The sequence below is a fragment of the Dasypus novemcinctus genome, chromosome X (assembly GCF_030445035.2).
Source record: "Dasypus novemcinctus isolate mDasNov1 chromosome X, mDasNov1.1.hap2, whole genome shotgun sequence".
Taxonomy (NCBI): domain Eukaryota; kingdom Metazoa; phylum Chordata; class Mammalia; order Cingulata; family Dasypodidae; genus Dasypus; species Dasypus novemcinctus.
In genome coordinates, this window is record NC_080704.1 from 10,570,700 (window position 1) to 10,586,007 (window position 15,308).

Here is a 15,308-nt window from a genome sequence, read left to right on the forward strand (position 1 = left end):
CAGCCCTATGGGGGAAGTCAGATCCGCAAACTCTATATTATGTCTGAACCCTGCAATTCACTTACTTAGTTAATGTGGGTATAGTTTACTTAGTTAATGTGGGTATATCGTCACTTCAGCTTTTGGACAGCTCCCGCCCTGTGCTTCCAGAACACTGCCACTTGAGGGTGCCTTTACACCGCAGCCACTTTACTGGCACAGATCTGAAGCCTGGCCCATGACGCCGAAAACAGATTCCAAAACCGGAATTCCCAAGCTTCGCAAAATATTCCCTAATCGGCTTCAGACGTGTCCCCCTCCCTCGCCGCACCCTGAGACAACTTCTCAATTACGTCCCTTTATTGCCTACAGCCTAATTCGGTTGTAGATCTGCAGCTGGGGTGTGGGGGCGGGGCTTCAGGCGGAAGCGTTATTATTTGTGTCTGCCATCAAAAATTTTCCCCCGCTTTACAACAAAACACCGTCTATCTCCCCAAATCAATCCGCAAAGGTGACCCGTCACGTAAACCTGCCAACAGCCCGCCCAGGACTTGCGAATGCCCCAGCACCGCAGAGCCACCAAAAAGCTGAGCTGCTGTGCGGCACTGCGGCTCTACCCACCCCCAAGAGGGAGGAACCCGTGTGCGGGTCTCACCTCCGGGCAATAGAACCCAAATTATATCTTATAGACCGATCCTCTCCGTTACCTTTCCACCAAATCGATGTCCAGACACTTCCTGCCTTGCAAAAATCCCAAAAAAGCCCCACCTCAGAGAACCTCCAGCCGTGCCCAGCCATTTCTTCCCAGGAGAAATCGCAAGGCAAGTTCACTCAGCGACCATCTTGCTTCCGCCCCCTAAAGTCTCTATGTTTTGAGATTTTAATTACTTGTCTGATGTTCTACTCTCCTTCCTGGTTTTCAGTTTGTTCCCTGGATTCAGCCATGTTTTTCTGGTTATTGGTTTGGTTTGTAGTTTTTTGTTGCTGTCTGGTCATCATTTTATCTTGATGGGTTTAATCAGTTCCTTAGCTTCATTGTCTAGTGTGGAGATTAATTAGTTGTTGTTCTTGCATAGGTGTTATGTCTTCTCTTTGTCAGTTTGTTCTTCTTCCTCTAATTTCTTGTTGCTGTCTAAGTTCTCTTTGAAGGAAAATATTAGGGCCATGGAAAGCAAAATGAGTAAGAAAAGAAAATGTATAAAGTAGTATTGGTAATAAATGTTAACAGAACAACAATGTGAGATCTAGGAGAATGGATATTAGACTCATGTAAGTTGTGTAGAAGTTATAGCAGTAAGTAGAGTACCTATAATGAGACAGTCAATTGAATATGGGGAGGATTATAGTATGAATTAAAAAGCCAGTGTTTATATGAGAGAGGGACAGAGAAAAGAAAGACAATAATATCAAGAGTGGATAAAAGACAGAAAACAGAACAAAGGTATTAGAAATTAAAAGTCAGACAATTTGGGGGCAAGAGAAAGGGAGGTGGAATGTAAGAGAGACAGTGGATGATGGAGGATAGAAAGATGTAGGGGAAAGGGGATAGTGTAGGTGTTCAAAATCAATACACACAGAAAAGAGGAAATGAAGCATGAGGAAACACAGTAAATGTGAAGCACTTCCTGCAGCTCCTATTATATAATGAGTTTCCACACTGTATTTATTGAATATTTCAGAGACAGGAGAATAGTTACCTTTGTATTCTTTTGGTACCCTTTTGCCAGAGTAATCACGTCTTTCCTATGCCATGCAAGGCTCCAATGTTTCTTTCTGCAAAGGGTTGTGGGTTGTTTAGGACAGTTTTCCATCTTGAGAGGACCTGATGTTCTAAGGTCCTTACACATTTGTGTCATGGAAACGCTCTAATCTCCAGCCCGTCATGGAAACATTTTAACCTCTGGTGTTTCTCCACATTTTCTATTTTAAATTCTAATTGTAAATTGCTGGAGATAGGAAAGCAATTTACTTTCATGTATTAATTTTGTGTCCTGCAGTCTTGTTATAATTATAGGCTTATCAGTTCCAGGAGATTTTGGTTTATTCCTTTGGAATTTCTACATAGACAATTATATCATCTGTAAGCAAAGTTTTATTTATTCCTTCCTAATCTATATATCTAATTTTTTTTTTCTTATTTGGTTAGCAGGACTTCTAGTTCAATGTTGAATGGGAGTGGTGAGGGGGGCATCCTTTTTATTTGCAGTCTTAGAGCAAAGGCATCTAATATTTCAGTAGAGTATGATATTGGCTATAGGTGTTTTATAGGTCTTTTATAATGTTAAAGGAATACCCCTCTGTTCCATGCTGAGAGTTTTTAAAATCATGAATGGGTGCTGGATTTTACAGTTGTTTTTTCTATATCTACAGATGTGACCATATGCTTTTTCTTCTTTAACTTGTTCCTAGGTTATTACATTCACTGATTTTCAGTTGTTGAACCAGACTTGTATATACCTGGAATTAACCCCACTTATTTGTGATGCATAATTCCTTTTATATATTGTTGGAATCAATTTACTAATATTTTGTTAGAGAACTTTCATGTTCATGAGAGATTTTTGTTTGCAAACTTCCTTTCTTGTAATGTCTTTGTCTGGTTTTGGTATTAGGGGTAATAGTGGTGTCATAAAGTAATTAGGAATGTTCCCTTCAGATTTGTTTTCTGGCAGAGATTGAGACAGTTGGTATCATTTTTGCTTTAATTATTTGATAGAACTCATCAGTGAAGTATCTGGTTGTGGTACATTTAATTTTGGAAGGTCATTAATTGATTCAACTTTTAGAATATGTATAAGCCTGTTCACATGAACTATATCTCTTTGTGTAGTGTATTTTAGTAGATTGTGTTTTTTAAGGAACTTCATCTAATTTACCAATTTTATAGGCATAGAGTTATTTCTAATATTCCCTTATTATCATTTCATTAAAGAATAATATGTTCACTTTTTCATTTCCAATATTAATAAAATATGTCTTCTCTACTTTGCTTGGTAATGCTGGCTAGAATTTTCAATTTTATTGATCTTTTCAAAGAACCCCTCTTGGTTTTGTTGATTTTCTCTATTATTTCCCTGTTTTCAATATCATTGACTTATTTATTTTCTTCTGCTTACATTGTATTTAATTTACTCAACTAGTTTCTTAATGTAGGGGCTTAGGTTTTTATTTTAGTTATTTCTTTTGTCAAAGAAATTGCTACACGGTCGTTAAAGTGGCAGGACAGTCCTTATTCATACTGCCATGGCAGCAGAAAGGAGAAGCCAGCAGGTCTCCTTTCTCAAGAGCACTGCGGTACAGAGACATTTTAATGGGCACAAGAGGGAAGGGAAATGGAAAACTGCAGAATTACTGAGATAAGTCTGATAAAGGTCAGAGGATGTCTGGCAGTGGATTTATAGAAGGAGGTCAGGTAGTTCTGTAGTTTTTCTGAGAATAGTATATCCTATGGCTTAAACAGTGTTGCTTTATCTGAGATAAGAGCTCATGATGGGGCTAGGGATCTACCCAGTAGCATGGCCTACCATAAGAGAAATCCACAATAAGGTTTGGATAGACCTTATGCAACATTTGGATTGATAGAGGGATTAGGCAGAGTCTTTTGTGAGGATTCACACATGATCTCTAATTTATGTATTCAGTGATAAACATTTCCTTCTAAACACTGCTTTTGCTGCATCCTACAAATTTTATATTGTGTTTCAATTTTCTTTTAGTTTAAAATATTTTTAAAATTTCTCCTGAGGTTTCTTGGACACCATGATTATTTAGAAGTGTCATTTTTATGTCCAAGTATTTCTTTCTGTTACTAATTTTTTGTTTGATTCCATTGTTGCATGAGAGAATTTTTGTTTTTTTAATTCTGTAAGTGTGTTTTATGGCTCTTATATTATCTATCTTCATGAATGTTCTATGTGAACTTGAAAATAACATGTATTATTTTTTTAAAGATTAATTAATTAATTAATTTTTCTTCCCTTCCCCCATCCCTCACCCCAGTTGTCTGCTCTCTGTGTCCATTCGCTGAGTGTTCTTCTGTGACCGCTTCTATCCTTATCAGTGGCACCAGGAATCTGTGTTTCTTTTTTTTTAAAGATTTATTTATTTATTTCTCTCCTGTCCCCCCCACCCTAGCTGTCTGTTCTCTATTTGCTGAGTCTTCTTCTTTGTCCACTTCTGTTGTTGTCAGTAGCATGGGAATCTGTGTTTCTTTTTGTTGCGTCATCTTGTTGCATCAGCTCTCCGTGTGTGTGGCGCCATTCTTAGGCAGCTGCTCTTTATTTCACACTGGGCGGCTCTCCTTATGGGGTGCACTCCTTGTGCGTGGGGCTCCCTATGTGGGGGACACTCCTGCATGGCATGGCACTCCTTGTGTGCATCAGCACTGCACATGGGTGAACTCCACACAGGTCAAGGAGGCCCGGGGTTTGAACCATGGACCTCTTTTTGTTGCATCATCTTGATGTGTCAGCTCTGCATGTGTGCAGTGCCATTCTTGGGCAGGCTACACTTTCTTTTGCATTGGGCGGCTCTCCTTACGGGGTGCACTCCTTGTGCATGGGGCTCCCCTACATGGGGGACACTTCAGTGTGGCACGGCACTCCTTGTGCGCATCAGCACTGCCCATGGGCCAGTTCCACATGGGTCAGGGAGGCCTGGGGTTTGAACTGCAGACCTCCCATCTGGTAGGCAGATGCCCTATCCATTGGGCCAAGTCTGCTTCCCCCACATGTATTCTGATGTTATTGAATTAGGGACTTTATAAATGTCATTAAATCCATTTGATTGATGGCATTGTTCAGTTCAACTTTATATCTTTACCGATTTTCTGCCTATTGCAATTCTGTGAATTGCTAACAGAGGATTGTTGTAGTATCCAACCGTAAGAGTAGATTTGTGTATTTTCCCTTGCAGCTCTGTCATTTTAACTCATAAATTTTCACATTGCATTGTTAGGTATATACACATTAAAGATTTTTTTATCTTCTTGGAGAACTGACCCCTTTACCATTAATAATTTTCTTTGCTCAGAAGTCTGTTTTTTCTGAAGAAAGAAAGAAAAAAAGAAGATAATGAATGAATGTTTGCATGGTATGTTTCTCCATTCATTTATTTTTAGTCTGCTTGTGTCTTTGTATTTAAAATGAGTTTCTTCTAGGCAATATCTAATTGACTCTTATTTTTTTTAATTCACAAATCTCTGTCTTTAAGTTGACCCTAAAATAACCTTACCATTAACATGTGAAATTGATAAAGTATAATAATATCACATTTTAATACTTGTACTATTAAATACACACATTTTAATACTTGTACATAGTTTAAATAAGGGTTCACTATTTGTGTGGTATAGTTCTGTGGATTAAAAATTTTTTTATTGCTACAAAATATATACATTAATATTTCCCCTTTTAATCATTTGTGTTTTTAATTTCAAATTCCATTTCAGTTCAGTAAAGTTAATTACCTTCACAATATTGTGCTACTATCACCACCATCCATTATCAAAGCATTTTTCTCATTCCAAATTGGAACACTGTACATTTTATGCCTTAACTTCCTTTTTCCTCTCCTGACCCTGTCCACTGGTAGCCTGTATTTAGATTCTGACTTTATGAATTTCTACATTCTAATTGTTTCAAATCAGTGAGATCATGCAATATTTGTTCTTATGTATCTCCCTTATTTCACTCGCATGATATTTTGTAGGTTATCTGTGTTCTCACATGTATCAGGACTTCATTCCTTTTTACTGCTAAATAATATTCCACTGTATGTCTGTACCACATTTTATTTATCCATTTGATCAGATTGATTGACACTTGGGTTGCTCCCATGGTTTGGTAATTGTGATTAATGCCACTGTGAGCATTGGAGTTAAAATATCTCTTCAAGTACCAACTTTCAATTTTTTGTGCTTTCCATTTACTTACTTCATCTCTTTTCTGGTGACCTATTCTAGTTATTAACTACATGAGTTCACAGTATATTTAGTTCATAATAGCACAACCATACAATATTTGTTCTTTTGTGTCTGGTTTGCTTCACTCAATGTAATGTCCTCCAGGTTTACATAGTTCTGCATTTACTACTTCAGTCATTATTAGAGCAGTTTCATTACTCCATTAATAATAAATAAAAAACAGGCAAACAAAAACTCTATCCCTTAATAATTACCTCTCCCTCTCTCTCTATCTTTCCCTTGCTGTACATAGATGCTATTCTCTTTCCATGTCTCTAATATATTTGCATCTATATTTTGCATAGATGGAGTAAAACATTATGTACTATCTTTTGTCTAGAATGTCCATTTTGTCATATGCTTCACAACTTCATTTCTTCTTACACCTGCATAATATTCCATCTTATGTATACACTACAATTTGTTTATCTCTTCATTGTTTTGTGGACACCTGGGTTGTTTCTATCTTCTGGCAAATGTGAATATTGACCTATAAACATTGGGGAGCAGGGGTCTGTTCATGTCACTGCTTTAGGTCACAGGGCAAATTTGTGTTCCACTTCCTTAGGAACTGCCAAACTGTCCTCCACAGTGGCTGTACCATTCTACATTCCCATTAACAGTGAATAAACTATCCCATCTCTCCACATCCTCTGCAATAGTTGTATTTCTCTATCCTTTACATAGTGAGCATTTTAATAGTGGGAAGTGATATCTCATTGTAACTTTGATTTACATTTTCCAAATCATTAGAGATGTTAAAATTATTTTTCATGTGTTTTTTTGGGCATTTGTGTTTCTTCTTTGGACCAATGTCTTTTCAAATTTTTGCTCGTTTTAAAATTGGGTCTTTTATTTTTGAATTGTACCATCACCTTATTTATCATGGAGATCAAACCCTTATGACTATGTAATTTCCAAATATTTTCTCTCATTGAGTAGGCTATCATTTCACCCATTTTTTAAAAGAGTTTTTATTTTTTCTCTCTCCCCTTCCTCCACCCCCCAGGTTGTCTGCTCTCTGTGTCCATTTGCTGCATGTTCTTCTGTGACCGCTTCTATCCTTATCAATGGCATCGGGGATCTTTGTTTCTTTTTGTTGCACCATCTTGTTATGTCAACACTCCATGTGTGTGGTGCCATTCCTGGGCAGGCTGCACTTTCTTTTGTGCTGGGTGGCTCTCCTTACAGGGCACACTCCTTGTGCATGGGGCTCCCATACATGGGGGACACCTCTGCATGGATGGCATTCCTTGTGTGCATCAGCACTGCGCATAGGCCAGCTCCACATGGGTCAAGGAGGCCCAGGTATTGAACCACAGACCTCCCATGTAGTAGGTCTCCCATGTAGCCCTATCCATTGGGTTATGTCTGCTTCCCTCATTTCACCCTTTTTACAAAGTCCTATGAGGTTCAAAATTGTTTAATTTTGAGTAAGTCCCATTTATCTCTTTTTCTTTTGTTGCTTGTGTTTTGGGTTTAAGGTTTAAAAAAACACCTACCACAAGATCATGAAGATATTTCTCTACATTTTCTTCTAGTAGTTTTATGGTCCTGGCTTTTATGTTTAGGTCTTTGATCCATTTTGAAATGATTCTTGTATAGGGAGGGAGATGGGGGTTTTCTTTCATTCTTTTGGTTATGGATATCCAATGCCCCCAGCTCTATTTGTTAAAGAGACTGTTTTATCCCAGTAATGTGACTTCATAAGTCTGTCAAAAATCAGTTAACCTTGGAAGTGTGAGTCTATTTCTGGTCTCTCAATTCTATTCCATTATTCAATTTGTCTGTCACTATGCCATTACCATGCTCTTCACTGTATCTTTCTCACAAGTTTTAGGGTTAGGTAGTGAGATTTGTCTGCTCTTGCTCTTTTTAGGATGTTTTTGGCTTGGAGTCCCCTTTCACTTCCAAATAAATTTGGTAATTGCCTTTTTGATTTCTATAAAGTAGGCTGTTGAAATTTTGGTTGGTATTGTATTGAATCTATCAATCAGTTTGGTTAAGATTGAGATGTTCATATTTTATCTTCCAGTCATGAAAGCAGTATGTCTTTCCATTTCTTTATATCATCTTTGATTTCTTTTAGCTGTGCTTTGCAGTTTTCTGAATACAGATTATATAAATCTTTGGTTAATTTGATTCTGGGTGTTTGAGACTTTTTGTTTCTGTTGTAATTGGATTTCCCTCCCCTCCCCAATTTCTCCCTCAGACTGTTCAATACAAGTGTACAGAAGCATTACTGATGTTTGCATGTTGATCTTGTATCCTGTCACTTTGTTGGACTCAAGTAGCTTTGTCATAGACATTTCAAAATTTTCTAAATATAGAACCATATCATCCACAAACAGTGAGAGTTTTACTTCCTTTTTTTCTGTTTGGATGCCTGTTATTATTTCTTCTTGTCTAATTGCACTAGCTAGTACTTCTAGTACAAAATTGAACAACCCTGGTGTTAGTGGGTATCTTTGCCTTGATCCCAATCTTTGAGGGAAAGCTTTCAGGTTCTTCCTGTTGAATATGATGTTGACTGTGGGTTTTTCGTATATTCCCTTTATCATATTGAGGAATTTTCCTTCTATTCCTATTTTTCTAAGTGTTTTTTATCAAAAAAGGATGCTGGATTTTTTCAAATACCTTTTTGGCATTGATAAAGATGACCATATGGGTTCTTTTTTTCCTTCAATTTTTATATAAAGTTTATTACATTAATTGATTTTCTTGTGTTGAACCATCCTTGCATAATTACATCCCACTTGGTTACAATGTATGTCTTTTGATATGTTGTTGGATTCTATTTGCAACTATTTTCTTGGGAATTTTTGCATCTATGTTCATTAAAGAGCAATTTTCTTTTCTTATAGAATGTTTAACTGGCTTTGGTATTAGGGTAAGGTAGACTTCATAAAATGTGTTGAGCAATTTTCTCTCCTCTTTAATTTTTTGGAAGAGTTTAAACAGGATTTGTATTAATTCTTCTCAAAATGCTTTGTAGAATTCACCTATGAACCCTTCAGGTCCTAGGCTTTTCTTTGTTGGCAGATTTTTGATGACTGAGTCAGTCTCTTTAAATGTGATTGGTTTGTTGAGTTCCTATATTTCTTATAGAGTCATTGTATTTTGCTTGTCAATTTAGCCATTTCAACTGTGCTGTCTAATTTGTTGGATTAACATCCCCCCCTTTCATACCTGATTCATTTATTTGCATCTTCTCCTTTTTTGTCTAGCTAAAGATTTGTAAATTTCATTGATTTTCTCAAAGAAGCAACTTTTGTTTTTATCCACTTTCTCTAGATTTTTTTCTCAATTTCATTTATTTCTCCTTTAACCATTATTATTTCTTTCCTTCTGCTTGCTTTGGGGTTGGTTTGCTATTCTTTTTCTAGTTTTTCCAGTTGTTCAGTTATGTTTGATTTTAGTTCTTTTTTCTTTTTTAACATAGGCATTTAAGACTATGCATTTCCCTCTCAAGACTGCCTTTGCTGTATCCCATTGATTTTGTTGTGTTCTTGTTTTCATTTGTCTCAATATATTACTGATTTCACTTGCAATTTCTTGTTTGACCCACTAATTGTTTATGAGTGTGCTATTTAGTCTCAGTGCATTTGCAGATTTTCTCCTTTCCAGCTTCATCCCATTATGATCTGAGAAGTTACCTGTGTAATTTTAAAAAATTTTTAATTGAGATCTTCTCAGTGAACAAACATGGAATTTATCCTGGAGAAAGATCATAAGCACCTGAGAAGAATGCATAACCTGCTGATTTGGGGTGCAATGTTCTGTATAAGTCTATTAGAGCTACCTTCTTTCATATTGTTCAAGTTCTCTGTTTCCTTGTAGATCTTCTGTATAGTTGTTCTATCTAAGAATGTGAGTCTTTGTTGAAGTCTCCAAATATTATTATAGAGATTTCTGGCTTTCCCTTCAGTTTTGTCAGTTTGCCTTATATATGTATATTCTGTAACAATAATCCTGTAATTCTGTTGAGTTGTCCCTTTTATTAATATGTAATGTCTTTCTTCATCTCTTATAACTCTCTTTGATTTAAAGTCCATTGGATCTGTATCAGTATGGCTACCCTTACTCTTTTATCATTACTGTTTGCAAGGAATATCTTTTTCCAACTTTCACTTTCAGCCAATTTCTATCCCTGGTTATAAGATGAATCTATTGTGGACAAAATATAGATGGCTCATATTTGTTCCTCTATTTTGTCAGCCTACTTACATTTTCCCCTTAAGGGACTAAAGAGTTTATTAAGAAACAAACAAACAAACAAAAAACAACAGTACACAATTCCAGTCTTGGGTGCAGGCATGCTGGAGGGTGAGACAATGCATGTGAGACCCCAGGTTAGACCTTGTATTAGTCAGGGTTCTCTAGGGAAACAGAATCAACAAGGGATATCTGTCAATAGGAAGAGATTTATTAGAGTCTCTAACAAAGCATGGGGATGCACAAGTCCAGGTTCTGTTGGAGATTTCAACCCGAAGGGTATCGGGAATGAAAGAAAGAGAAGAGGGGGAAGGAAACAAAGAGCAAGAACTAGGGAGAGAGCTGGGATCAGGGGGTCTGCGAGTAATAACTCCTCAGGCAACTTTATTGTTTACAAGGGGCTCTCTATATACCCCAGTGTATGTGACAAGAAGCAGGAATACATAGCCTACGTGCAATAATTAGGAACACGTAACCTACATGCCATAAGCAGGAACATCAAGCAGCATTACCCATAGTCTAAGGAATTTAAAAAAATCTTGTCTCAAGGTACAAAGTTATATTCACTACAAAAAGTATGTGCTCATCTTTTCTTTCAGCCTTTAACAGCTTCATCCCATTTGCCAGGAACTCTTAATTACCACATTCCTTAGGTTGTAAGTGTCGCCATGGAGACAGCACTAGCATGGAGACAGAACATCTCTCCTTATGAGGCCACTGTGCCTCAGTTTCCAATAAGGTTCCACAGGCAGGCTGCAACGAGGAGCTCCAATGAAAGTCCAGTGAAGATTCTTATTGTGTTCTGGGAGATGTTAGCTGTCCAAGGACAAGATAGGAGATTCTCTCTCAATGCTGAAATCACTTCCCCTTTTAAGGGATTCAACCGATTCGGTTGAGCATCACTCACTTCAGATGACAATCTCCCTGATTGGTGTGGTTATAACCAGCTATGTATAATTTACCACCGCAATAAAATCAATGGTGACTGAAGCCCATAAATGCCCTTGTATTACAGTTAGCCCAGTGCTTGCTTGACCAAAAACTGGGCACAATTACATGGCTGAGTTGATACAATAGCTAATCATCACAGTCCACCCCTTGTCAGCTTGGCAACTGTACATATTACCTTAAACCATACAGTCTCTAAGTAAAACAACAACAGACATGCATATATATATATTTCCACCTAGCAATGTTCAACTCTCCTGTGTACAACTGGAAACACATTAATTCCATATTCAATCTCAAACTTGACATCCTCAAATATTATGACATGAAATGGGTACAATCTGTTATATAATAAGGGGAAAATTTGGGGAAGAAGATAAATTCGTTTTGTGTACATATACTATCATCATAATGAAACAAGGAAGAATGATTCATGACCATTATAATCCTCATTTCTGTAACTGGTCATGTGGTCAGAGTTTGTATTTATCATTACCATCTTCCACTACCCATTCCATGTTTCCACTGCCCTCAGCAAGCACTTCAGCTGACCTTGGTTCTTTGCCTGATAGGGTGAACCAAACTTTCATTCCTGAAGATTCTGGATCACTGTTAGTCCTGCTTGGATTGGGTTGTTGCAGTTTTCTATTGACTTTAATCATAGGACATGACAGTACTAGGAGATTTCCTGCAGATGCCCTCCTATATTTCAGGCAAACTCTTCTTTACCCCCATTATGTAGATGCAGTCTTACTTATCCTTGATAGTCAGGATCAATCACCCCAGCCAGTACAGTAATTCCCTTCTTTGACTGTTGATTCAGAGGTAAGATGAGTCCAAAGTGGCCAGGTGGCTGTTTTAATATTCATTGCAATGGAATCATCGTTGTGTTCCCTGGTGACAGCACTCCTCCTTTTGGGCCTAAAACCTGAAGAGCAAATAGAGTTTGAGGTTGCAGGGACAGGAAGCAAAAATTTTCCTAGTGGGTCACTAGGGGTAATAGTGAGTGCTGCCATTCCCATTCCATCCCTTGAATCCTCGACTCATGGATCTTGAATATGGGAGAATAGCACCATAGAGTGGATGCCAATTAAAAACATACAGAGCCTCCTGGAGAACATTGCCTGCAAGGTATTGCCACCAAGTTCATGTGTAATTGAGTCTTCAAAAGGCCATTCCATCGTCCTATCAGGGCGATGGGGAACATGGTAAGACCAGTGAATTCATGAACATGTGCACATTCCTGCACATCATTTGCTGTGAAATTGGCTCCTTGATCAGAAGCAATGCTGTGTGGAATGCCATGGTGGTAGATAAGACATTTGGTAAGTCCACAGATGGTAGTTTTGGAAAAAGCTTTGCATGTAGGAAATGCAAACCCATATTCAGAGTATGTGTCTATTCTAGTTAAGACAAACTGCTGCCCCTTCCATGGTGCAAGTGATCCAATATAGTTAACCTACCACCAGGTAGCAGGTTGGTCACCTCAAGGAATTGTGCCATATAGTGAGCTGAGTGTGAGTCTCTGCTGCTGGTAGATTGGGCACTCAGCAGTGGCAGTAACAGTGACAGCCTTGGTAACAGGAAGTCTGTTTTGCTGAGGCCATGCATAACCTCCATCACTACCTTCATGGCCACTTTGTTCATGAGCACACTGGGCAATGACAGGAGTGGCTGGGGAAAAAGACTGAGCATTAGCCACACAGCAGGTCATCTTATCCACTTTATTATCAAAATCTTCCTCTGTTGAAGTTACCCTCTGATGAGCATTCATGTGGGGTATAAAAATTTCTTGTTTTTTTGCCCAGTCAAAAAGGTCAATCCAGACTTCTTGTCATCAATTTTCCACACATGTTCCTTCCTAGTCCCTGACCATCCAGCCAAACCATTGGCAACAGCCCATGAATCAGTGTACAAATGCACCTCTGGCCATTTAGTCTTCCAAGCAAAATGAACAACCGGGTGCACTGCTCAAAGTTCTGCCCACAGGGAGGATTTCCCTCACCACTGTCCTTCAGGGATGTCCCAGAAAGGAGCTGCAGTGCTGCAGATACCTCTTTCAGATGGTACCTACCTGTCATGCAGAACCATCTTTAAACCAGGCCCAGTCTCTTTCTCAGTAAACTGATTATAAGGGACTCCCCAAGAGGCCAAAGCTGTGGACTGGTAAAGAGAAGGTAACATGGCAGGGATGGTGACCATGAGCATTTGGGCTACTTCCTCATGTAACTTACTCTTGCCTTCAGGACCCTCTCGAGCTCTATCTCATATATACCACTTCCCACTTTATTATGGAGTGCTGCTGTGCATGCCCAACTTTATGGTTTGGTGGGTCACACAATACCCAGCTCATGATAGGCAACTCATGTCTCATGGTATATTGATGACCCTTGGTTAAGCATTCAATCTCTACTAAGGCCCAGTAGCAGGCCAAAATCTGTTTCTCAAAAGGGGAGTAGTTATCTGCAGAGTATGGCAGGGCTTTGCTCCAAAATCCTAAGAGTCTGTGTTCTGTTCTTCTATAGGGGCCTGCCAAAGGCTCCAGATAGCCTCTCTATTTGCCACAAGAACTTCCATCATCATTGGGTCTGGTGGATAATTTGGCCCAGTTGGCAGAGCAGCTTGCTCAGTAGCCTGGACCTGATGCAGAGTCTCTTCTTCCAGTCCCCAATTGAAAGTAGCAGCTTTTTTGGTCACCCAGTAAATGGGCCTGAGTGGCACACCCAAATGAGGAGTGTGTTGTCTCCAAAATCCAAAGAGACCAACTAAGCATTGTGCTTCTTTTTCATTCATAGGAGGAGCCAGATGCAACAATTTATCCTTTGGTTTAGAAGGAATGCTTGACATGCCACACACCACTGAACACCTAGAAATTTCACTGAGGTGGAAGGACCTTGGAATTTAGTTGGATTTATCTCCCATCCTCTCTCACACAAATGCCTTATAAATAAGTCTAGTGTCTTTGCTACTTCTTTCTCACTAAGTCCTATCAATGTGATATCATCAATATAATGGACCAGTTTGATGTCTTGTGGGAAGGAGAGATCAAGATCCCTGCGGAAAATATTATGACATAGAGTTGGAGAGTTAATATACCCCTGAGGCAGGACAGTGAAGGTATATTGCTGGCCTTGCCAGCTGAAATCAAACTGTTTCTGGTGGTTCTTACTAATAGCAATTGAGAAAAAAGTATTTGCCAAATCAACAGGGGCATACCAGCATAGAGGGGATGTGTTGATTTGCAATGATACCACATCTGGGGCAGCAGCTGTAAATGGAGCTACCACCTGGTTAAGTTTACTATAATCTACTGTCATCCTCCAAGATCCATCTGTTTTCTATACAGGCCAAATAGGAGAGTTGAATGGGGATGTGGTGGGAATCACCACCACTGGATCCTTCAAATCTGTGATTGTGGCATTAATTTCTGCAATCCATCCAGGAATCTGGTATTGCTTTTGGTTTATTATTTTTCTAGGTAGGGGCAGTTCTAGTGTCTTCCACTTGGCCTCTCCAACCATAATAACCCTCATTCCACAAGTCAGGGATCCAATGTGGGGATTCTGCCAGTTACTGAGTATGTCTATTCCAAGTATTCATTCTGAAACTGGGGAAATAACCACAGAATGGGTCCAGGGACACACTGAATCAACTGTTAGATGGACCTGAACTAAAACTCCATTAATCAACTGACCTCGATAAGCCCCTACTCTGACTGGTGGACCACAGTGATGTTTTGGGTCTCCTGGAATTAATGTCACTTCTGAGTCAGTGTCTGATAATCTCCAAAATAAATGATCATTTCCTTTTCCCCATTGAGCAGTTACTCTGGTAAAAGGCCATAGATCTCCTTGGGAAAGGTGGGAGGAAGATTAAGAGTCTACGTTTTGGCAGTTTAACAGGATCTTTCCCCAAGGAAACCTGGCCTCCTCCTCATTCCAGGGGCTCTAGGTCTGTAAACTGACTCATGGCTGGGAATTGATTAAGGGGCCATGATTCTCTGCATCTGTAAACTGAGTTAGGGTTTCATTCACTTGACCCAGAACTATTCTGTTCATATATATATCCTGAAGAAATTTAGTAGACTACCTATCTATTTCACTGCTAGGTACTCCATGATGTATTAGCCAATGCCATAACTCTACAAAACTCATACTATTTTGAGTGCTTTCTTTAATCTGTCTTTCACTGCAGTAGCCATGCC

General features: G+C 38.8%; 1 pseudogene; it reads left to right on the top strand.

Moving 5' to 3' along the window:
• The first annotated feature begins 217 nt into the window (after window positions 1-217).
• LOC131277251 (protein WWC3-like) overlaps window positions 218-15,308 on the top strand; it is an 80,579-nt pseudogene continuing 65,488 nt past the window's right edge.